The 24,048-nt window shown below is 42.4% G+C and overlaps 1 long non-coding RNA gene across 1 annotated transcript in view; it reads right to left on the reverse strand.

Annotated features, from left to right (window-relative positions):
- LOC310847278 overlaps positions 1–24,048 on the reverse strand; it is a 220,741-nt gene that overhangs the window by 3,996 nt on the left and 192,697 nt on the right. The gene's annotated exons all lie outside the window — the stretch shown is intronic.

Raw genomic sequence — 24,048 nt, forward strand, 5'->3', positions numbered from 1 at the left:
GATATGCTGAGCTATTGAGTCTGTTACACGAACTGCCAATACTCGGCAGGTTCCCTAAGTGTGCTGATGCTTCTTGGTATCAGTCGCTGTGATGTTCGGGCTGGAGAAAGCTTTTTAAGCTCCTGAATGACCGACCAGGAGGGAGAGAACATGCCGGTCGGGCATGTGTCTCTGCCGGCATCCTACACGCGAGTAGGATGATCCTAACACCCTCCACCACTGCCATCGAAGAGAACTCAGAGGAGGAGAGGGGAATCATTCCATTTGGCAAGCTTCAATGCTTGCTCACGCAAAACAGTTGGAAGAGTAGGTCACTCAGTTCCACCCCATGCTAGCCCCACTCAAAGTAGACTTATTTACATGGATGAACCTAAGGCAGTAATGTTTATTAACTTCAATGTCTCTAGTCTGAGCAAGGTTAGCATTGAAAACAATCTCATGCACACATTAAAATGAACATATGAACCAGCGTTATGCCATGTCAGACTGCAGTTGATGAAGAGACAGCTTCCTGGGTTGGGGTCAGTGTTCGAAATTCCCATTGTTCTAGGCACATTTTGCGACAGGGAATTTCATTAGCACAAACAGTTTCTGAGCTCCAGGTGCAGTACTGCATCTTAGATTTCAGATTAAAACTGCAGAGTGGAAGGAAAGGAGGACCTTTTTCTGCCTCCCCACTTCCAGCTACTCTCTGAAAACTGGAGAAGAGACCCTCTTAAGAATATTAGGGGGGTGGGCAGGAGAAGGACTAGGCCATGTGAAAAATGAACATAATATTTTAACTGCAGTTCATTCATTTTCAGCCTTGTATTCTTGTTATAAAAATGCATGCCTAGACATTCCGTTGTTGCGCCCATAACCTAGGTTTAAGGTGCCATTGAGCTCCTAGCTTTCATATTTTCATTTTTACCACTGGTTGGGGTGGCGCCCCTTTGCTAGCTTTCCAGCAGGTGGGTCACTGTTGCTTAATGGGTGGGAGAATGATGAGGCAGCAGGGTAGTTGGCAGGGGACAGACATACCAGCAGGACTGGCAGATTAGCTCCACCTGCGCCTTAAAAAAAATCAATTTTATTAAATGTTTTCAACCTTATACACCATAAAATTCCAACTAAAGTGACTAATAGAAAATAATAAATCAAACAGAAAAAAGAGAAAAAGAAAACAAAACACATTAATAATCCTTATATGAGCCTCATGAGACAGAAAGTTATAAATATATTGCAGTAGCCCTTGGTCACCCTTTTATCTTGATCTTCACACATACAGAGAGTTGAATTCTCCCACTTCCCACCTGGGGGAGTTTCCTCTTCTTCAGTGCCCCACCCTGAGAAAAACTACCCTGACCTGCCTCTCATACAGGCATCCATGTCTTTGCATCATGATTTCCCCACTACCTTGCACCTCCTGCTTTTCTGGGTCATGTGGCCAGCATGACTAAACTGCTTCTGGTGCAACGGGACACCGTGACGGAAACCAGAGTGCACGGAAATGCCATTCACCTTCCTGCTGCAGCGGTGCCTATTTATCTACTTGCACTGGTGTTCTTTCAAACTGCTAGGTTGGCAGGAGCTGGGGCAGAGCAATGAGAGCTCACACCATTGCGGGGATTCAAACCACTGACCTTCCGATTGGCAAGCCCAAGAGGCTCAGTGGTTCAGACGAGTGGCTCAAGCCCACCCAGTAAGCCACTTCCACAGTGATGCATACTTTGATTGGCAGCTGTCCAAGGATATAGCTTGTTATGTTGCATTGAGTCTAAACAAAGGACCTGTTGCCTACAAAGCGTGCAGTATATCTAAAGGAGCGTCTCCACCCCATTGTTCTACCCAGACACTGAGGTTCAGTGCCGAGGGCCTTCTGGCGGTTCCCTCATTGTGAGAAGCCAAGGTACAGGGAACCAGGCAGAGGGCCTTCTTGGTAGTGGCACCCGCCCTGTGGAATGCCCTCCCACCAGATGTCAAAGAGAACAACAACTACCAGACTTTTAGAAGACATCTGAAGGCAGCCCTGTTTAGGGAAGCTTTTAATGTTTGATGTATTACAGTATTTTTGTATTTTGTTGGAAGCCGCCCAGAGTGGCTGGGGAAGCCCAGCCAGATGGGTGAGGTATAAATAATAAATTATGATGATGATGATGATGATGATGATGATGATGATGACATAAAAAGAGCCTGCTGGATCAGGCCACGGGCCCATCCTGCTCTTACAGTCATCACCATGTGGGAAACCCACAAGTGGTACCCAAGCACAAGAGCTCTCGGCCCTCCTGGTTTCCAGCAACTTCTGTCTCTCCTGCTCTCCCACCAAGCTCCTGTTGGTCCCCAAATCTGCCAATTAGCCATACATGAGTCCTCTTCCACACACACTGCTAATTGGCATAAATCTCTGCATGTGATAAATTGATACTTGCTTCTTAAGTGTAGCCGAGTTCTTAGTTGCAACTGCTTTTGAAAGCTCATAAGAAAACATCTTTCTCTTTATGAATCCGTAGATAATAAATCATTTGTTTAGTTTAGCTCTCAAGCTCGTCAGCAGAAAAAGAATAAACAGCATCACCTGTCTCTTGCAAAGGAAACACAGTGTTCTGGCAGACAACACACTAATGAGAGGTCGGGTCAAATTCTTCGCTAAAGCCCATGCGAGGACGGGCTGATTTCTCTCTCCTCTATCAATTCTCTTGCAGTGCAAGAAGAAGAAGGAAAGCAACACAGTGGGGATCTTCATTAAGCTGAATGAAGTTCACCAGCCTGTCCTCAAAACCATTTGCATTATCTCATGATGCTAAGACTGTTGTCTCTGGACCACTGGATGTTGCATTTGATCCAGCCCACTCCTAAGGATACATTTGTAAATGGGTCTTTTGCAAGGCCTGGGAGCCTCATTATGATAATATGTTCAAATCCTGCAAGCAAAAGCAGATGGAACAGAAGACTTCATAAGTTGCCTCAATTAAGCAGTGAAAAGGGTTGCTTTGCCTGTGGAGTTCCATTTGGAAAACAGTGTGGGCTGCAACACTTCAAAGGAAATTGAGTGTGAAAGGCTTGAGCTATAGCTTATTCATTGCCCAAATTCAAGGGAGGGCAGTCGACTCCTCTTTTCTTATTGTTCTCAGTAGGGCTTGGAATAAGGTGAAAGAGTAATTTTGGAATGATAATACAATCCTATTCCTGTCTACTCAAGGGTAAGTCCCATTGGGTAAATGCAACCTTGCATGTCTCCAGTCAGTAGAAGGCAGGGTTGAGATTAACTGATAGTCAATGAAAGTACAGTTGCACCTTGGAAGTTGAACGGAATCTGTTCTGAAAGTCCGTTTGACTTCCAAAATGTTTGAAAACCAAATTGCAGCTTCTGATTGGCTGTAAGAAGCTCCTGCAGCCAATCAGAAGCTGCAGAAGCCCTGGCAGATGTTCAGCTTCCAAAAATAGTTCACAGACCGGAACAGTTGCTTTCGGTTTTGTGATGTTTGGGAGCCAAAACGTTCAGGAGCTAAGCTGTTTGAAAACCAAGGCATGACTGTACAGTTTCCCATGAAACCTAGGGTTGCCATACATCCAGGAAATTCTGGGGCGACTAAGGTTTAGGTTCAGGCTCCGTGCGGGCAGCAGTTGGCAGCTGGGGGGCCCAACAACATTTTTTCTCCTGATTTTTACCTCTTGATATATGGAAACCCTAAATAAACCCCCAATCTCCACTCCTTCCTCCTGTGTGCAGCCTCTCTCCCCCTGCCTACTGCACAAGGCAGCCATGAAACTACCTCTCATGATGTAAGCTTAGGATCCATAGCCATCCCTGTGAGTTTGAAGTTAGTATAAGTTATAAGCCTTTTTCCCACTTCCCCAATGTCTCTCCTGTGTGTTTCATTTTATCTTTGAAAGCAATGACTAGCAACGTGTGAATAAGATGGAATGTGGGTTAACTTCACAACCTCATATCACAACATCATCAATATACGCTTTAGTAGTTTCCAAAGATTTGTTGTATCTTTCTATTAAAGACTTTGGGGGCAGAACAAAGTCCAAAAGGAAATCTAGTAAAGCAAAACTTATCAAAAGGGGTATTGAAAGTGCAAAGTCATTTGCTACTTTGTTATAGAGCACCTGCCAAAATCCAGAAGATGCATGCAAAGGTGAAAAATATGTTTGACCAAAGATCTTCTCTTTAGTGAGTATTGGAAAATGTTCTCTTTTAACATATTTGTTCAGTTCTTTAGGATCCAGACACAGCCATAGGGACCCATCTTTTTTCTCAACTTCAGAATTAACCCATTCTGCACGTGCTTCAACTTTCTCTATAATGTCAAGTTCGATTAGTCTACCTAGTTCCTCTTTTAGCTTTATCTCTAAGAGCCAGCAGGACATTTCTGGGTGCATGTACAACTGGAATACAGGGGTCAATCAGTTCTGTTTTATATTCTGCTGAAAGCTTGCCAATGTCAATAAAGACATCATTAAAAACTGATCTTCAGTGTTCATGTGACCCTGTCCTTCCACACAGCACAGCTTCTTAATAAGAACTAAAGTACGACATGTTTTCAGTCCTAATATAAGTATCCAATTTCCAGCAACAACTACAAACAATAACTTTAATGTTTTGTTGTTTACCTGAGCATCCAGTTCACAAACTCCCTGAGTTGGTATAAGCTCTCAACTGTAAGTTTTAAACTGGATTTTTAAAGTTGTATTCTATGTGGCTTGGCTTTCGCTCCAAGCCTTTCACCTCAGATACTACATTTACTTGCACTCTAGTATCCAATTTTTAAGTAACAAAAGTTCAATTTGTATTCAGAGTAATTGTTCAGTCACTGAATCCTGATGCCTCTTGTAGACTTCTTAAAATAAAAAGTTTTCTCCTGCGCTTTAATCCTCTCTTTGCAAATAAGTGTTTATGTTTTCTCCACCCTGCAGAATGCTGATACTTTGTTTCTGTCTGGGCCCAGTCTGTGCTGGCTTGCAAACATTTGCAAAGTCATTCTGTTGTTGTTTGTTTTGCGAAAGTTGCAGCTCTTTCCAAATGCAGGACATTGTCTGGGTCTATGTCTGCTCCCGATCACTGCAGATGGTGACAGCAGCCACGAAATTAAAAGACGCCTGCTTCTTGGGAGAAAAGCAATGACAAACCTAGACAGCATCTTAAAAAGCAGAGACATCACCTTGCCAACAAAGGTCCGTATAGTAAAAGCTATGGTTTCCCAGTAGTGATGTATGGAAGTGAGAGCTGGACCATAAAGAAGGCCAAAGAATTGATGCTTTTGAATTATGGTGCTGGAGGAGACTCTTGAGAGTCCCATGAACTGCAAGAAGATCAAACCTCTCCATTCTTAAGGAAATCAGCCCTGAGTGCTCACTGGAAGGACAGATCCTGAAGCTGAGGCTCCAATACTTTGGACACCTCATGAGAAGAGAAGACTCCCTGGAAAAGACCCTGATGTTGGGAAAGATGGAGGGCGCAAGGAGAAGGGGACGACAGAGGAGGAGATGGTTGGACAGTGTTCTTGAAGCTACCAGCATGAGTTTGATCAAACTGTGGCAGGCAGTGGAACACAGAAGTGCCTGGCGTGCTCTGGTCCATGGGGTCATGAAGAGTCAGACACGACTAAACGACTAAACAACAAATGTCTGCTCCCACAGCGTGAACATTCATTTCTACAGTCTTTTGCAGATTCAGTCTGACTTTTCCTCATACAATTCACATTGGAACATTATTTTGATTTTGCATGCTCTTTTGGTTCCCAAACCGTCTGCTCTTGTCCATGGTGCATTTTCCTGCTTTCCTTTGCATTCTGGCCTTGTTCAGCTTCACAGCTTGGCAAATCTGAGTGCCTTTTTCAAAGTTAAGGCAGATTCCTTGAGCAATCTTTCTCTTTGGTCTGAAGCCTGACTTCCAATAACAACTTGGTCCCTAATGAGTGAATCAGCAAGTCCTCCCAAATTAAATGCCTTGCTTAACAGTCTAAGATGTGTAATAAAGGATTCAAATGTTTTCCCATCCTTCTGCGCTCTCGTATGAAACTGTCATCTCTCAAGGGTTGAGTTTAGGAGTGCAATATTCCTGAAATCTCTGCAACACAGCCTCATAATAAACTTGCTGTTCTTCACTGAGCGGCAAACTGCTAAATACATCTAATGCTTCTGAAACAGCAATATTATTATTATTATTTTTTTTGGGGGGAATAGCTACTTTTTGCTCACCAGTTTTCTTCGCAGCTCCACCAGCTTTCATAAAGAGGTTAAGTTCTCGTCTGAACCTTTTCAAGTTCTCTGCTGCATTTCCAAAGAGAGTAAGAAGTGCTGGAGTTCTGAGTTGCTCCATCTTTTCCCTCTTTATCTCCCTCTTTTCCTGGTCTTTTGTATCTTTTTCACCTTCCTTGTTGCTAAGTGCAGTCAGTCCAACTTGCACCTATTTCTGATACCGTGTGCTATTCTTAGATCCATAACTAGCAGGATACAAAATGTCCATATACGTAAGATAAACTTTATTAACTATGTAAAATATGAGGAGCCTCTGTTGTAGATAGCCATAGCTTCTCTGTTGCTGAATCATTCTTCTACGCAGAGGCCTTTCCAGTCTCTTGTGATGCACACAGGAACAACCCTACATGAATTGACAGCATAAAGAGTAAAGTGGTACCTCGGGTTAAGTACTTCATTCGTTCCGGACGTCCGTTCTTAATCTGAAACTGTTCTTAACCTGAAGCACCACTTTAGCTAATGGGGCCTCCTGCTGCCGCTGCGCTGCTGGAACACAATTTCTGTACTCATCCTGAAGCAAAGTTCTTAACCTGAAGCACTATTTCTGGGTTAGCGGAGTCTGTAACCTGAAGCGTATGTAACCTGAAGTGTATGTAACCCGAGGCACCACTGTACTTTAGAGTACGTCTGTTCTTAATTAAGGGCAACACAGCCAGAAGCTATACAGTGGTACCTCGGGTTACAGACGCTTCAGGTTACATATGCTTCAGGTTACAGACTCCGCTAACCCAAAACTTTGCTTCAGGATGAGAACAGAAATCGCACGGCAGCTGCACAGTGGCAGCAGGAGGTCCCATTAGCTAAAGTGATACCTCAGGTTAAGAACAGTTTCAGGTTAAGAACGGACCTCTAGAACGAATTAAGTTCTTAACCCAAGGTACCACTATATAACCATATTTTAAGACTTGAAACCTGAACAACTTGTGCTTTTTCCTCTGCCCTCCTATTCACTTTTCCTCATGTGCCATGCATTTTTAAATTATGAGCAAGGCTGTCTTAGTGTGGGCTTCTGTAACCTGCTTTTTGGGGGGGAGGGGGCTGATGGGTAAGGTAAAAATGCCACAAATAAATAAATAGTACCACGCCACATGGCTCCACAAACACATAGCTCTGGCTACACCGGTTTCATTTTATCCATGCCTCCAAAACAAGCCGATTTACGTACTTGCAAAATGGCTGTTTAGTATTTTGATGTTGTGTAGCCTAGTATTTTACTCTAAGTTCAGTCGTTAGGGAGGAATAAAAGTATGCTGCAGTGTTGAGGGAGCAAGAGATTCACATTGGGGCATACAGTAGTAGCACACTAGGAATTAAATAACACCATAGTGAGTCACTGGGCAGACAAGATCGATGATAAAATTCAAATGAGCCCACTTGTGGCAATCCAGGGATGCTGATTTGCGCTGTAGGGTGAGCACTGCTTTATAAAGAAAATAAAACAAAAATGAATTCATCACACAATTCTTCACCCCAGGCAAAAGCCGGAATGCTTGATAAGAAAAAATGTATATCCCTGAAAACTAAGAGAGATTAATACAAAGCAATTCTTTCTTTTTTTTGCCTTTTGTTTGCAAAGAAGGAGCACAGTATAAATGATTAAACCCATAGAAAACACTAAGCATCACCCCGTCCAGATAAGGACAGACCCGCATTCTTCGCTGCAGTAGAAGTGGTACACATTTTTTAAAATAATTTGATTATAAGCATACAGAAACACAGATCCTCAAAACATATTTAATTTGTAAGCTATTTCATCATGCAGTTGACTTTTGAGAGTAATGTAAAACATAATGGTTTGCATAAAACGTATGTGCGAAATTGTGAGCGTCTGACTATACTGACTGCTTTCATTGGTTCACCTCTTGTGATGCTGCAATGCCAAAAGCTTTTTGGGGCCCTCCAAGCCTCTGCAATCAAACTGTTCATACAGTGGTACCTCGGGTTAAGTACTTAATTTGTTCCGGAGGTCCGTTCTTAACCTGAAACTGTTCTTAACCTGGAGCACCACTTTAGCTAATGGGGCCTCCTGCTGCTGCCGCGCCGCCGGAGCCCAATTTCTGTTCTTATCCTGAAGCAAAGTTCTTAACCTGAAGCACTATTTCTGGGTTAGTGGAGTGTGTAACCTGAAGCATATGTAACCTGAAGCATATGTAACCCGAGGTACCACTGTATATATGTGTACAGGAAGCCTGCAACTTATGCAGGAATTACCTTATGAGGATCGTGCCAAAGCCGAAATTGTGTATAGTCAAAACACATTGGGTGAAATGGTGAGTGGGACTGCCAATGTCTTTTCCCCCAGATACCCATCCATCATCATCATCATCATCATCATTATTATTATTACAAAAGTTAAATGTGTGTAAGCTGCCGGCTGTGTGTGTGTGTGTGTGTGTGTGTGTGTGTGTATCCGTGTATCCTTGAATTATTATTTTTTTAATACTGACTCTTCCCCTCCATACATTGCTGATCAACAATTGGGTGATTCATTCAAAGGCCCAATGAGTTCTGCTATCCCATTGATATCAATGGAATTTGAAGCACAGCCCTGGACCCAGAAGTAAATCTTTGAGTTCAATAAGGTTTGCTTCCTAGTAGTTGTGCTTAGGGTTTGTGTGTGTGTGTGTGTGTGAGAGAGAGAGAGAGAGAGAGAGAGAGAGAACGCATGCATTTATGTTAGAATTTTCATATAACCTTTTTAAGGGAAATGCCCACTCAGGGAAGATTAGGATGCCTTTTAAATAAAAAACAAAACACTTTAAAGTACAAACAACAAACCAGCAACATTTTAAAAAAACAACACAATAGAAGCAAAGAAAAGAAAGAAATGAACTCATAATCTGCAGATTCAGATGTATCTTATTTTGTCTGCATCGTACTCAGATTTAGGATTCTAGGATCGTCGGTTGCAATTTCTTACAATATAACGGCTCCAGTTTCCTTTCCGGAGCAAGCTCACCTTTTGTTCATTTTTACTGTGTGTGTGTTTAACCCACACACTGAGCTACTGTGGATCTCATCAAGTAAAACATAAATGTGAACGTTTGTATCAATGCCTCCTAAATGAACATGTGTGATCGGCGAACACACTCTTCCATTTTCTCGACAGAAACAAATTGTATCAGAGAGAACCGACTTCCTAATAATAATAAAAAACCAGGCCAAGTATTTGTGCCTTACCAATTTTCCGCATGGCTGACCTTGTCCAGATTTGTTGCCCTCTGATTAACTTTCATTTTGAATTGTCAATTTACCCGCAGAGTATCATGAGCAAAATAGTCACCGTGGCCCAATATTTTCAAGGCAGGCTGGGTGAGTCGGCTGTGCAAAGCCCGTGCCTGTGTACACCTCTCTTTTATAGCTGAAAATAATTTACTAAATACCTTAAAGCAACAGTCTCATTGAAGTTCATATTTCCTCTGGGCTCAAGCTGCAAAACATGCACGTTCTGCATTATAAATATTACAGTCAATCAATGAGGGCTTCTTTGAAAAATTGCAGACAAAGTTTCTTTCCAAATGATCAGAGGAGATCACACTCCAGGGCTGTGCTTTGAAAAGCGGGAACAAGTGTTTCTACACTGTGTTTTTTGTAGCTTGAATACCATTCTTACACCAGAGACCTTCCTTTTGGAATTAGCCAAATAGTGTGCCTGGGAAATAAAAAAAGGAAGTGATTGGTCTATAAAAGTTCCATGGCCCCTACCATTTTCAGACTTTGGTCAGTTTTCTCCAGTGAAATAGGGGGAAATAACTTTCTGACCAGAAAGGGGAGCTGACTATATTATTGTAAGGTCTATCAGAAGGTGACCAGCTATAGCAGTGTTTCCCAACCTTGTGCCTCCAGATGTTTTTGGCCTACAACTCCCATCATCCCTAGCTAGCAAGACCAGTGGTCAGGGATGATGGGAGTTGTAGGCCAAAAACATCTGGAGGCACAAGGTTGGGAAACACTGAGCTATAGAGATGAGTCAATGTAGAGAGAACAAATGCCCCTACAGACCTTTGATGGATTAATTGATTGACTGATTGTATTTCTATGCTGCTTTCCATTCAAATGACTCTCATTTGTCACAGATGCCATTTGTCACAGATGCTTTAGTTGAGATTCCTGAAATTCAGGGGGCTGGACTAGATGATCCTTTCAACTCTACAATTCTACGATTCTATGAAATAGCAGTAACATAATTAAACATAAAGGGACATCATAAATACAGCGTAAATCATATAAAATAATCAACAAATTGTCAGCAAAACAATTACAATCTACAAAACACCATTAACAAAGCAGCAATTAAAAATAAACTGAACGTAACAATGATAACCAAAGTCATATTATATGATTAACAAACAATACAGCATTTATAATATTGTCTTGCCAAATGCAAAGTGGCTCTTTTAAATGAGATTCAGAAGTAATACAAAACACAAGTGAGTGAGTAGATTAACAATTTATTCTAAACAGCTAGCAACATACAGTGGTACCTCAGGTTACATACGCTTCAAGTTACATATGCTTCAGGTTACAGACTCTGCTAACCCAGAAATAGTGCTTCAGGTTAAGAACTTTGCTTCAGGATGAGAACAGAAATCGTGGTCCGGCAGCATGGCAGCAACAGGAGGCCCCATTAGCTAAAGTGGTGCTTCAGGTTAAGAACAGTTTCAGGTTAAGAACGGACCTCTGGAATGAATTAAGTACTTAACCCAAGGTACCACTGTATACATAACCAAGCAAGCACTTCAATCTGCCACTTGGAAGCCCTCAAGATACGCTGATTTGGGAGTGGGGTGGAGAAGAATATAAAACCAAATAACCCCCAAGGCAAAGAAGAAGACTGGCCACACCAGTCAGGGCAGGTGGAGAGACCCTACTCGCTTGACACCACCACCCCTGTTCACCGCAACCACCGGAGGGTGAGGACAAGGCGTGGGGGTGGTGGTGGTGGGTGATTTCCTCAGCTGCCAGCCTTGCCTGGATACCTCAGTAAAGGGCTTAGGGGGGTTTGAGGAGAGTCCTCCCCACACTCCATGCTCCACCTACCTGCCTCTCTCAGTTGGGACGGGGTGCTTCCACCATGCGCTGCTTTGAGGTCCTCCTCCTCCTCTTTGGACTGGATGTCCAGCACCCAGTCGATGGACTTCTGCGCCTGAGACAGAGCCTGCTTGGTGATGGTGTCAGCTTGGCACTAGTTCCATGTGAAAAGAGATTGGCTGTTAAACTACTCTTGGAGTTGTAGTTCCAAGAGGGAACTATCCTAACAGCCCTCAGCACCCTTAACAAACTATGTTGGTGTTCTTGTTTAGTCATTTAGTCGTGTCTAACTCTTCGTGACTCCATGGACCAGAGCACTCCAGGCACTCCTGTCTTCCACTGCCTCCTGCAGTTTGGTCAAATTCATGCTGGTAGCCTCGAGAACACTATCCAACCACCTCGTCCTCTGTCATCCCCTTCTCCTTGTGCCCTCCATCTTTCCCAACATCAGGGTCTTTTCCAGTAACAAACTATAGCTCCCAGAATTCTTTGGTGGAAGTCATGACTGTTTTAAGTGCTATCACTGGGATTTAAATGTATGGGGTGGATGTGGCCGCAGTCAGGAGCCCCAGCTGAATCAGTTCCACCAAACACACAGCCCCACCTCCTTCTAGGTTGAACACACATGCAGGAAGAAGGGGAGCACACTAGCTGCTGTTTTTGTTCCAGTTTTTGGAAGACGTTCCTTCCTTTTCTGCCCAAGAACCGTAAGCCTGTATATCTTCTCAATTGGGATATAAAAAGCAACTAGACCAGAACAGATGAGCCATGCCAAAGACATAGGACATCTGTTTCCGTAACTGACATCAACACTTCGCAGACAATGTGAGAATCAGTCAAGACCAAATCTACTCACTTACCACTTCAATGAATAATTTAGCAATATTTGTTTTATTGCTTTTCCTTCTCAAAGAGCTTCTACTGCCTTAGATGTTCCGCCTTAGACGTGCATCCTCTCCGGGGTTGATCAGGGCTGGATTCCTCGAGAGCAGATGCTTAGTTTCGGGAGGAGATCAATTTGGGGGGATTTAATGCATCACATAAACAAGCCTTTGAAAAACATAGTGGACCATTTTGGAAAGGAGTTGGAAGGCCTAACCAACAAGAAACAGGAAGAACTCTCCAGCAAAATGAGCTTGGGATACAATTGTTGCTACATAAATCGAATTCAATGTGTCATCGGGACGGTCCTGCAAAGCACCTGTTTCTGTTTCAGAGTTGTGGATCAATAAAGGAGAAGTGGGCTCACCATCTGGCAATATCAGGAGTGAGAACCCACTGTTGTGCTCAGGGAATTGATACTTAGAGCCCCAGCTGAAGTTGCTACCGATTTCTCGCCTGGAGCAAAATGGGAAGCAAAATGCCTTTATCGTCACATGAAACGTCAGAGGAATTGCAGAGCTGCCAAAGGAACAGATATCGCTTGCCACATTAGCCTGTTTTTTTGGAGGCAGCTGCATGATGAGTGCAATGTGCCTTTCTGGCACACAGAAAATTAAGACTTCCTTTCATGACAATGGCAAGCAGCTTTGGGGGGCAGTTACTCGGCAGTAGATATGTTGTTGCATCATCTGGATAATTCCATAAATATTAATTGCAAGCTACAGATCAATAAAGTGATTTCCTGTGATGATATTTTACCCTTCTCTAAATAAGTTTTCTTATTTAGCAGCATCGAGAAGGAAAGCGCCTGCTACTGGCATACTGATAGTGACGTCTGTTGAGAAATTTTGCTGGCCTTATCATGAGCCTTTGTGCTTCTCTGGAAATCACAAGATGTTTCTTCCCAAGCCAGAACACTCACATTCTGTCTTGCAATTTCATTTTAAGCTAAATTCAGAGGCCGTTCTAGTCTTATCTCATTTGCCCACTGTGTGGGGAACATAAGGACATTAATTTCCTTTTATTTCCAGACATTTCTAAGCCATATTTCAAGCTCATAGCCTTCCCAAGGTGGCTTACATTAATAACATTAATAGCAAATGTAGAGTTTCATTAACACACACACACACATTAAGACATGCAGTACAATATTCTTACCTAGCCTTCACCATTGTGTCTCAGGGCAGGTTACAGCAATATAATCATACAAATTAAAACAAATAAAACAATTCAAAACCAAAGCAGCAGAGTATAGGGTCAACAAAAGGAAACTGGTGGGTCTCACAAAGGTTGTTGTTGTTGTTAATCATCATCATCATCATCCACCACTTAATTGCCAAGGTAATTACTAGCATAAAGCCAATAATAAAAGACACACATAATTAACATAGGCAATAAAGTGACTTCATCCAAACATAAAAATAAACACCCACAATTAAAATGGACAGCAATAGAAGTCCATTAAAACAGCACTACAATTAAAACAGTTAAAACAGGAGATGATAGGAATACTTGTCTAAACAGGTGTGTGTTCCAGAACTGGCAGAATGTCAGTATTGTTGTGGCCTCTCATATTTCAGTAGGGAGAGCTGTAACACTGGGGCCGACAGTGGAACATGCCACCTCTGCATTACTGTAAGCACATATTCATGAGTCCCTTGCAAAACTAAATGGTTTCCATATATTACAGAAGCTCAGTGATACTAGACACACCTCTGTGGGGAGGGAGTTCAACACTGGGTGGTGTTGATGTTTGCTATTGTCTATAGGAATACAGTCTCCTTGACCAGGAAGTCTCTTGGCTGTACTAATGACTAATGATACTCTCAGATACCCTCAGAGATTTCCAGGTCCGGAAACCAGTTATTCCAATATGGGAGGTGAACTTCCTGTTTCAAGACTGTAGCTTGCTTTGTACATTTATTTATATATAAAAAGCTGTCTTAGTTACTGGAAAGTGAAGTTCCTTCTTGGCTCATTATCTTGATAAATCAAATGAATACAAGGCCTACTGACACTGAGACAAGTCTTGATTAGAAACAAATCTACCAAAATGACAACTGGAAATATAGATGTTCACACTACAGCACAATAAACCATGACAGAGGTCTCCATTATAACGCATTTCTGGTATAATAATTATCAAATAATCAATACTGAGTTAAAGTATAGAACGTGAAATATACTTCGGGTGTGTGAAAGTCCTTAAATTTATCTAATCTAAGTGCAGTTTATTGGTTAAACAACTGCTACATTAGCATAAAGAATTGCAATCCTTGCTTCCAGTCAGTTATATATATGCCTTCCCTTCCATTTCTCTTCTCCTTTCTTTCTTTTGCCGTTGTAATCAAAACCTGCATTTGCTCCCATATACCAAAACGACTACAACAAAGAGAAGTACAGGTGTTTAAATAATTGCTCTAGTTTTTCGTTCTTGCCAAAGGATGTTCAAAAAGTACATTTCACATTGACTTTGCCTCTGGTGCCGTCTACAGTCACCACGGCTGCTGAAATTGTTGCTGACTGCCCAGCTGAGGAGAAGTCCCACTTCCTCAAGATGAAAATACCTGGAGCTACCTGGGCTTGGTTGCTAGGTAACGCATGTATGGGAAGCAGGGCTACTGAAACTCAGGCCCGGAGGCCAAATGCAGACTCACGGCAACTCTGTTTAACCCTCAGGACTCTTTCCAAGCCATCTGTAGTAGGTGGTGGGAATGTAAGAAAGTGAAGGACTTCTGGGAAATGATTTATAATGAGATTTTTAAAAATGTTGAAATATACATTTGTAAAAAACAACAACAACAGAAGCCCTTTTATTTGGTATTGTAGGTACAGAGGTACAGAGAGCTAAGTGTGATAAAACAATGTTTTTATATGTGACAACTGCAGCAAGAATACTATTAGCCCAAAGATGGAAGCAGGAAGAATTCCCAACAAGAGAAGAGTGGCAGATGAAATTGATGGATTATGCCGAGTTGGCGAAATCAACTGGAGAAATTTGGAACCAGCAAGACCAGATTTTCCTAAAGGACTGGAAGAAATCCATTATATATTTGAAAGACAATTGTAATCAATCAACATTGCTTGTAGAGTTACAAGAAGTTTTGTAAGGAGAACTATGTGAATTATTGCCAAAGAGGACTAAGGACGAGTTTATTTAGAATTTGGATTTAATAGCAATAACTATAATAATAAAATGCAAAATTAGAAAGGAAGTTAGAAAACCATCATGGAAGAAATTTAAAAACTATTTACAGAGATATTGTAAAATTAAGGAATTATAGAATAATGTTGGATTGGAACTAAGTGGTTTCTAGCTGTGATAGGTTAAAATAATATGAAAAAAATGGGTTCATATAAGGATAAATCTAAGATTGTAATAATTTAAGAATAAGATCTGGGTAGTAAAAAGAGGGAAAGAAATTGTTGAACTAATAATTTGATTTGGAATACAAAAAAGGGTGGTATGAGGAGGTCCGAGAAATAAGTAAATGAAAAATAAGGAGATGGAAAGATTGATTGTTTTTAACAACTTTTGTTTGATTTTTTTGATTTTTTCTGTTTTTTTTATTTTTTGTAATGTAAAACCCTTAATAAAAATTATTATAAAAAAAAGAAAAAGAAAACCATCAGTCGAGGTTGATGGAAGTCCTAGGCTGTGATAGCCAAAGGTTTGTTGTGTTGTTTAAAATGGGATGTTATGTTTGGAAAACATGTGTAAAAACCATGTGTGTGTGTGTTTGTGTGTGTGTGTGTATAAAGCCATGTGTGGTAGGAGTTGGGAGACCAGGGTTCAAATCTCCCACTCAACCATGAAGCCCACTGGGTGACTTTCGGCCAATCACAGTGTCTCAGCGTGACTTACATCACAGTGTTGTTGCAAAGATAAAATGGAGCAGGGAGAATTATGTATACCACCTTGAACTTCTTGGAGGAAAGGTGGGATATAAATAATGTTACAAAAGTGAGGTGCCTGCCCCTCTCTCTGCCAAGTGGTAGCAATAGCCCATGGTGTCCCAGGCACCCACACAGGGTCTGTGTCTCTTCAGAAAATTTAAGACATGGCAGAGACTGTTGCAGCTTTAAGAAATATGGTTTATTCATCTATCTGCATGAAGGGAGTCCAGATCTTATGGCCTGGTCATTTCAACAGGCAGCCTCACAGGCAGCCTCAAGCCAAAATGGATCTCAGTGCTCTCTTTTTTGCTTTAAAAAAAAAAAAAGCCCAACAACTTTGGGCAAAAAAAAGTCAACAACTTTTCTGCCTGGATGTTTTTTTTCCAGGTAATGCTTTTCATGACATCTCCTTGGCAGCACCACATGAATGTCTATGTGTGTCAGGCTATGAACTGATGCCTGTAGCTGTCCCATTAATGGCAACAGTAGAGGAACTTGTGGGTCTCCAGATGTTGGACTACAACTCCCATGAACCCCAGCCAGTATGGCCAATGGTCAGTGATGATGGGACTTGGAGTCTAACATCTGGAGGACCTCAAATTCCCCACTCCTGCTTTAACAGCAGTTATTGACTGGTAGCAGTTAGGTGCTCATATTTATTCTGCCTGCATATCTGTCTTCTTCCATTGATCTCTGCTTTTTATTTTTTAAAAATAGGACCTACCTGGGCCTACCTGGCACAACCCCTGTCACGTGGATGCTGAGAACAGGTAGTACCCTTTATTTTTGTCTAAACAGGGGCAGATATGTTTTTCATTTATTTCAGCAGGCTTCCTAGTTTATAGCACTAAAGATTATTACTCTGTTTTGAAGGCATGTTTATTAGACTGTTTTATCTGCTTTTATGCTTTGGGAAAGGTGCTGAATAAATTTTATAAAGAAATACATAACTAGTTAGAACAGAGGAAAGTATATCAGAACACTAAGCATTCTCCATCTGGAAGACTAGAGCTTTGAGGTAAAGGCAGGTGTATTATGTCTATGCCACTTGGCTGATGTATAATAGTGAACAGGGAAAATAAAAGTGCAGAGATATTATGCTTTAAGCACATCATCATCTTTTGTTGCTTTCATTTATAACCGCAATTTAGATCTTCTTGGATCCCCCATAGCCTCTTTGTTAATTATCCCTTTTTCTCCCTGCTGCTTCACCCCCCCCCCCATTTAATTCAAGAGGAACATGAAGTTTTAAAAGATCTTTAATGCCCCTAAGACACCAATTTTTCTCTTTATATAATAACACTTTAATTCTTCTAGCATCACCATTTGCCTCTTGTATATCTTTCTTCTCTGATATGTTTTTGTACCAGGGTAGATTAAAGCTTTGCTGTTTTCAACCTTTCCTAAAAAGCCAATAGAAAGAAAACCAAGTACTCAAACCACAATTTTCCGGCCTTTGTAACTTATCACAACAATATCAAAATAAGCTCCAATAAACAAGAGGGGAAGACTCAAGAACTACAGAAGCAGACCTCTGAACACTCAAAGCAGCCTTTGGAAGGCAAAGCCCATAGATTGATTCCTGCTACTCCCCAGAGGAGGGGGGAGACGAGTGGTGATGATAGGTGACTCCCTATTGAGGGAGTAGTGTGTGGAGGAAACAGGGTGTCATGGGAGGTGTGCTGTCTTCTGGGTGCAAAGGTCCACAATGTGATGGAGAGGTTGGCCACTGAACACCACCCCTTCTTTCTGATTCGTGTAGGTACAAATAATACTGCCACACATAGCCTCCAACACATAGCAAGAGACTGGGCAGGGAGCTGAAGAGACTTGGGGCACAGGTAGTCTTTTCATCACTCATTCCTGTTGAAGGTCGTGGTTCAAGAAGAGAGAGGAAAATACTTGAGGTAAACCATTGGCTGCCCAGGTGGCGTCGTCAGGAAGGATTTGGTTTCTTGGATCATGTACTCCGTTTCTTTGAGGTAGGACATTTGGAGAGAGATGGGCTGCAGTTGGCAAGAATGTGTTTGCCAAGAATCTTGAGAATCTGACCAGGAGAGCTTTAAACTAGATCTTGAGGGGGAGGGAGAAAACAATATGAATGTCAAAAGAGCACCTAGCACTGGGGATAATAGCTACATGTATGCACAGGAATGATGTATGGACATTGTGAATGATGTATGGAAGTGAGAGCTGGACCATAAAGAAGGCTGATTGCTGAAGAATTGATGCTTTTGAATTATGGTGCTGGAGGAGACTCTTGAGAGTCCCATGGACTGCAAGAAGAACAAACCTATCCATTCTGAAGGAAATCAGCCCTGAGTGCTCACTGGAAGGACAGATCGTGAAGCTGAGGCTCCAATACTTTGGCCACCTCATGAGAAGAGAAGACTCCCTGGAAAAGACCCTGATGTTGGGAAAGATGGAGGGCACAAGGAGAAGGGGACGACAGAGGATGAGATGGATAGTGTTCTCAAAGCTACCAGCATGAGTTTGACCAAACTGCGGGAGGCAGTGGAAGACAGGAGTGCCTGGCGTGCTCTGATCCATGGGGTCACGAAGAGTCGGACATGACTAAACGACTAAACAACAACATGCACAGGAAACCGAGGTAGTACTTCAGAAACCCGCTAATGGCAGGAAGGAAGCAGCTGCAGGGAACAACTCATGGTTTCAGTTGTCTCTACACAAATGCACAGAGGATGGGAAACAAAACAACATGAGGGGATCATCTATCTTGGATCTGGTCTTCACCAATAGGGAGGAACTGATTGATGAAGTGGAAGTCAGGACTAGAGGACAAGCCAGAAGGCAGCATCAAGGAGCAATTCAGAAGACTAATCTCCTGATTAGAATAATCAAGGATGCAGTACCAGGGCTTTGCAATGTTAGCAGAGCAGCTGGGAAAAAAGCAGATAAAAGCAGATAGAGTCCAGAGAGAAAAGAAACAGATTTTTTTAAAACACATTTTTTTATTGACATTTTTAAACAATTGAACAAATCCAATTCAATTTCTATACTATATTCCCTTAAACTTTTGACTTCCCACCCTTTCTTCCATGATGTTTCTATTCAAATCATTCATCTACTCCCATAAATATAATATTTCTTTAAAACATATATCCTACATAACATTCCTTTATCATTCTCATTCCTTTTCTTATATTTCAAGTCTTGACTGCAAATTTCATTAAGAAAAGAAACAGATGTAAACTGAACAAATACAGGGTATAAAGTGAAGAGAAATGAAACAGAGGTTTGACTTTCTTAGGCTAGGCCTACACAAGGGAAAAACCCGTTCAAAATGACTTTGCTCTCCAACTTCATGAGTTGTGAAATCTCAACGGTCTTCCTCACTGAAAGCAAACTCCGAGCTGACTAGAATCTCCAGAGTTTGCTGTCATCCAGATCGGAAGCAGAATTCATACACTGGGTGGTCCCTGCTGTTCCACTTCCTGCAGCAGGAAGAGGAAGCCCTTGTGTATTCCTTCCTGTCCAGAAGGATGTAATGGTGTCAAGCCTCAAGTTCTTCACCAGGAAGGTTTCAGCCTGCAGTTCAGTAGTTCTCCACATGGGGCAGGTGGACATAGATTCTAGCTGCTCCTGGCAATATTTTATTCATATCCTAGAAAGGGTATCAGACCTGGTTCTCCAGGTGGGTAGTAGTCATACTAAACTGTCCAGCCATATCCTCAACTCCATCACTCTCTTTCTTATGATGTCATAATTATGACAGTGTGGCAAATCCAGAAATGTGTGATGATGTCATCATGACTTAGACTGTAACCAAAGCCCACAACTGTAACTCAAAGATCAGATCGTACCTTTCACACATTTGTACGTTTGCCCTTCCTGTTCATGAATTAAAACAACACATACTTCTTTGATTTTTCTTCTCTTTTTGAGAAAAAAATATGCCTGGCTCACTGGAAACTCATACATTTCCCAGAAAATAATAGGCAATGTTCTGAGCAGATTTAAAATGTGCAAGCTGAATTAAGGGATAGAGAAGGTGCAGGGAAAGAGTTCATATAAAAATAAATTGGTGTGGTGATATTTAAGTGAAGGCAAATGCAAGTTTAATATCAAGCCCTATTAAAACAATTGAGAATCATGAGAGCTGATTTATTATTTATATAGCACACTAAAAGTTATCTGTAAAGGAAATTGTGCAATATGTAGTAAATTAGACTGAACTGAACTATAAATTCGGATTAAGTTTTATACTGGCTTTAATATTTAATGTGCCATCAGAACTTGCAGTTTCATTTACAGTAGCTCAAAGTTCAGGAGGAAGTTCAGAGGCGTCCCAAGAGAAGGATTTGTGTCCTGCTGCGTTGGCAATGCCTTTGCTCAGAAAATCTCCATAATTCTGCACACCTCCTATTTATTTTGCTGTCCCTGTGTTTGAGCCAGCAGTTTGCCATGAAGAGGGGTGGAGACTGAATGCACAAAGAATACAAAAATAAACAGCACCGTGAGCTGCTGGGGAGTTCTGTGAGCAAGGCCACTGTCAGAACCCGGTATCCTTTTGCACCTAACTTGGGTCCCAATGTCCTGGTATTGCTCACCACTCATGCCTGTCCTGGGGAATGTGTCATGGCTCAGTGGGAGAGCACATGCTTTGGACACACATGGTATCAGGTTCAATCCTTGGCCTCTTCAGCTTCGGCTGGGAAAGGCCCCTGTTTTGAACTCTGGAGAGACACTGCCAGTCAGTGTAGACAATACTGATGGGCCTATGGTAGGATTACCAGACATCCCCGGTTCCCGGGGACAGTCTCCAGATTTGCAAATCTGTCCCCAGGAAATGTGGCAGCGGCAACCTCAGCAGCCTGGAGCCAGCCTGGTAGCACAGTTGGCTTCGGCTAGCTTCAGGAGCTGCTAACTGCCATGGCGCCCGCCATTTTTCCTCGCTGGAAGACCTGGTGCTGACTGTTGCCACCGCTGCCACTGCCAAAGGGGAACCAGGGACGTCCGACGGTATGGATCTCCTGCCCCCTTCCCTTTGACTGATCGGGGGAGGCTTGGAAATTGTGAGAGGGTGTTCGTTGCCCAGTTTTTAAAAAACTCTGCGCATTTATGTTTCACATGGTGTGAAAGAAGGCTTTGCGCTTTTATACAATATGCAAGTGTGCTTGGGCCCAGGGCCTTTTGCCTCACCACCCCCACTAATGACTCCCTGTCCACTGACATCCCCACTACTGACTCAGCTTCAAAAAAAAAGGGGGTCCCCAGATTCCTTGAAAAAAATCTGGTAACCATATCTTATGGTCTGACCCTGTACAAGTCAACATTCTGTGGCTTGGAATAGTAGTGACAAGGGATCACAACCCAAAGTGCGAGCAGTTCTTGGGTGTCATGTCAGAGCCAACTGGCAGTTCTATTGCACCCAGAGAACCCTGGCTACAAACTAGCTTCATAAGTGGTATGTATGTGTTTTGCTTAGCAGCCAGGCAGAACCTCGGAAGATTCCTCCAGCCTGAGGTTTCTAGAGGCTAGCGTATCCAACATGTGTGACTGTTGCAGCTGCACTCTTCCTTTTTGCCAGAGGCCCGGCCTGATCTGTTTCATTCCTCTTATCAGTTTGTGGGTCAGTAAAGTTTGCCAAGGCCTTAACTTCCTGGATTCAGGTTGCTTTATTCAGCTACTTCTGTTAAAACTGTGCCGGCAGATGGATGGCAGCTAACAGACTGAGGTTGAATCCTGACAAGACAGAAGCACTGTTTTGGGGGGACAGAAGGCGGGCAGGTGTGGAAGACTCCCTGGTCCTGAATGGGGTAACTGTGCCCCTGAAGGACCAGGTACGCAGCCTGGGAGTCATTTTGGACTCACAGCTGTCCATGGAGGTGCAGGTCAATTCTGTGTCCAGGGCAGCTGTTTATCAGCCACATCTGGTACGCAGGCTGAGACCCTACCTGCCCGCGGACTGTCTCGCCAGAGTGGTGCATGCTCTGGTTATCTCTCACTTGGACTACTGCAATGTGCTCTATGTGGGGCTACCTTTGAAGGTGACCCGGAAACTACAATTAATCCAGAATGTGGCAGCTAGACTGGTGACTGGGAGCAGCCACCGAGACCATATAACACTGGTCTTGAAAGACCTACACTGGCTCCCAGTACCTTTCCAAGCACAATTCAAACTGTTGGTGCTGACCTTTAAAGCCCTAAATGGCCTCGGTCCAGTATACCTGAAAGAGCGTCTTCACCTTCATCGTTCTGCCCAGACACTGAGGTCCAGCACCGAGGGCCTTCTGGCGGTTCCCTTGCCAAGTTACAGGGAAGCCAAGTTACAGGGAACCAGGCAGAGGGCCTTCTCGGTAGTGGCACCCGCCCTGTGGAACACCCTCCCACCAGATGTCAAAGAGAAAAATAACTACCAAACTTTTAGAAGACATCTAAAGGCAGCCCTGTTTAGGGAAGCTTTTAATGTTTAATAGGTTATTGTATTTTAGTGTTTTGTTGGAAGCTGTCCAGAGTGGCTGGGGGGACCCAGCCAGATGGACTGGGTATAAATAATAAATTATTATTATTATTATTATTATTATTATTATTATTATTATTATTACCCTCCCCTCTTCTGGTCTGGTACCTTGAGCACTGGGTCTAGTTGCCATATTAATTTCCCACAATGCCCCCATCATGGCATTGATCTAAAGCACCAAGTGACATTAAAATGGCAGCTCCCAATGAGGGCCAGCCTGAGAGCAGAAGCCTCAGGTGAGAGATGTTGAGATGTGTGGGGTAGGCGATGGCAGCAGCAGGCCCCTTTTCTTCCTTCTGAGCCCCCTAGACTACCCCTGTGATTTTCTGAAATAATTTGTGGTGAGCCCTTTAAGTTAGCCAGCTGCCCACTGGTGTGGTACAAGACACTGTTCCAACCATTGTTGATGTAGAAGTCAACTTCCAGTTGGCTTCTCTGTGTTGCAAGGCAGTGGCCCCTCACAAAACAGCAATTCCTAGAGTTTCCTGTGAGAAGGGGTTGATTGTTAGACCACCCTGGAAATGGTAGCTCTGCAAAGGATCTAGGGGTTTTCTAACAGCTATTGGCACTCATAACAAACTATAGCTCCGAGAATCCTATGGGGGAAACCATAGCTGTTTAAAGTAGAATCATAGTGCTTTAAATGTATAGTGTGAATATGACCTTACTGGGCAAGTTGTTTGTTTTTCCCCCACTACCAGGCAGATAGATAGATAGAATCTGCAATTTGTTTGCCTGGCTCCATTGAAATTTTACACAACATGCATCACAATCATGGTACTGTGATTTTAATTGTCGTAAGTTGCCCTGGCTGTGGCATATACATTAGAAGAGCAGGGGAGAAATAATCATAGAAATAAATAAATAAGTTCTTAGACGTTGTGGAAAGGTCTACTCTCAGTGTGAACTTTCAGACTGCTGAGCTCAGCGAAACGGATGGAGTTTTCTTTCAAGTGCAAAAGGAACAGCTCCCTGGAACACACATCGATATTCCATCTCCTTGGCTATATGGTCACCTGACTTAGAGAGAAAAGAGGTCCAACTGAACATTGTTTCTGTCATATAAGACAGCTGCTTTCTTGAATCACCAGAGCTGATGAAATTTATTCCTCAATAGAAGAGATAAATCCCAATATTTCTCCAGCAATAGTTATGAACTTAATCCAGGCCTGAAATAAATTCCAAGAGCATAATAGACTCTCAGCAGAAATGATTATTTATCTGCCGTTTTCTTTGATTGATAAATTCATAGCAAGAAGGGTATACCTAAGAAATGAAAAACATGCATATAGATGGGCCAATTCTTCCTCGCAGGACGCATGCAATAGCAGCAGGTTAATTAAATATTAATTTAAAAACAATTTTATCTTGAATTTGCTTGAAGAAGGGAACTGTGGTTGGCCCAAGGAGCAATGAATGAAGTGGGATGATGGCCATTCTTTGAAGAAGAAGAAGAAAAAAGGAAGGTAATACCTAGAATATTTTCATGGGCCAGCCTAACCTAA

This window comes from Podarcis gaigeae (genome assembly GCF_964106915.1).
Source record: "Podarcis gaigeae genome assembly, chromosome: 6".
In the NCBI taxonomy this organism is placed as follows: Eukaryota; Metazoa; Chordata; class Lepidosauria; order Squamata; family Lacertidae; genus Podarcis; species Podarcis gaigeae.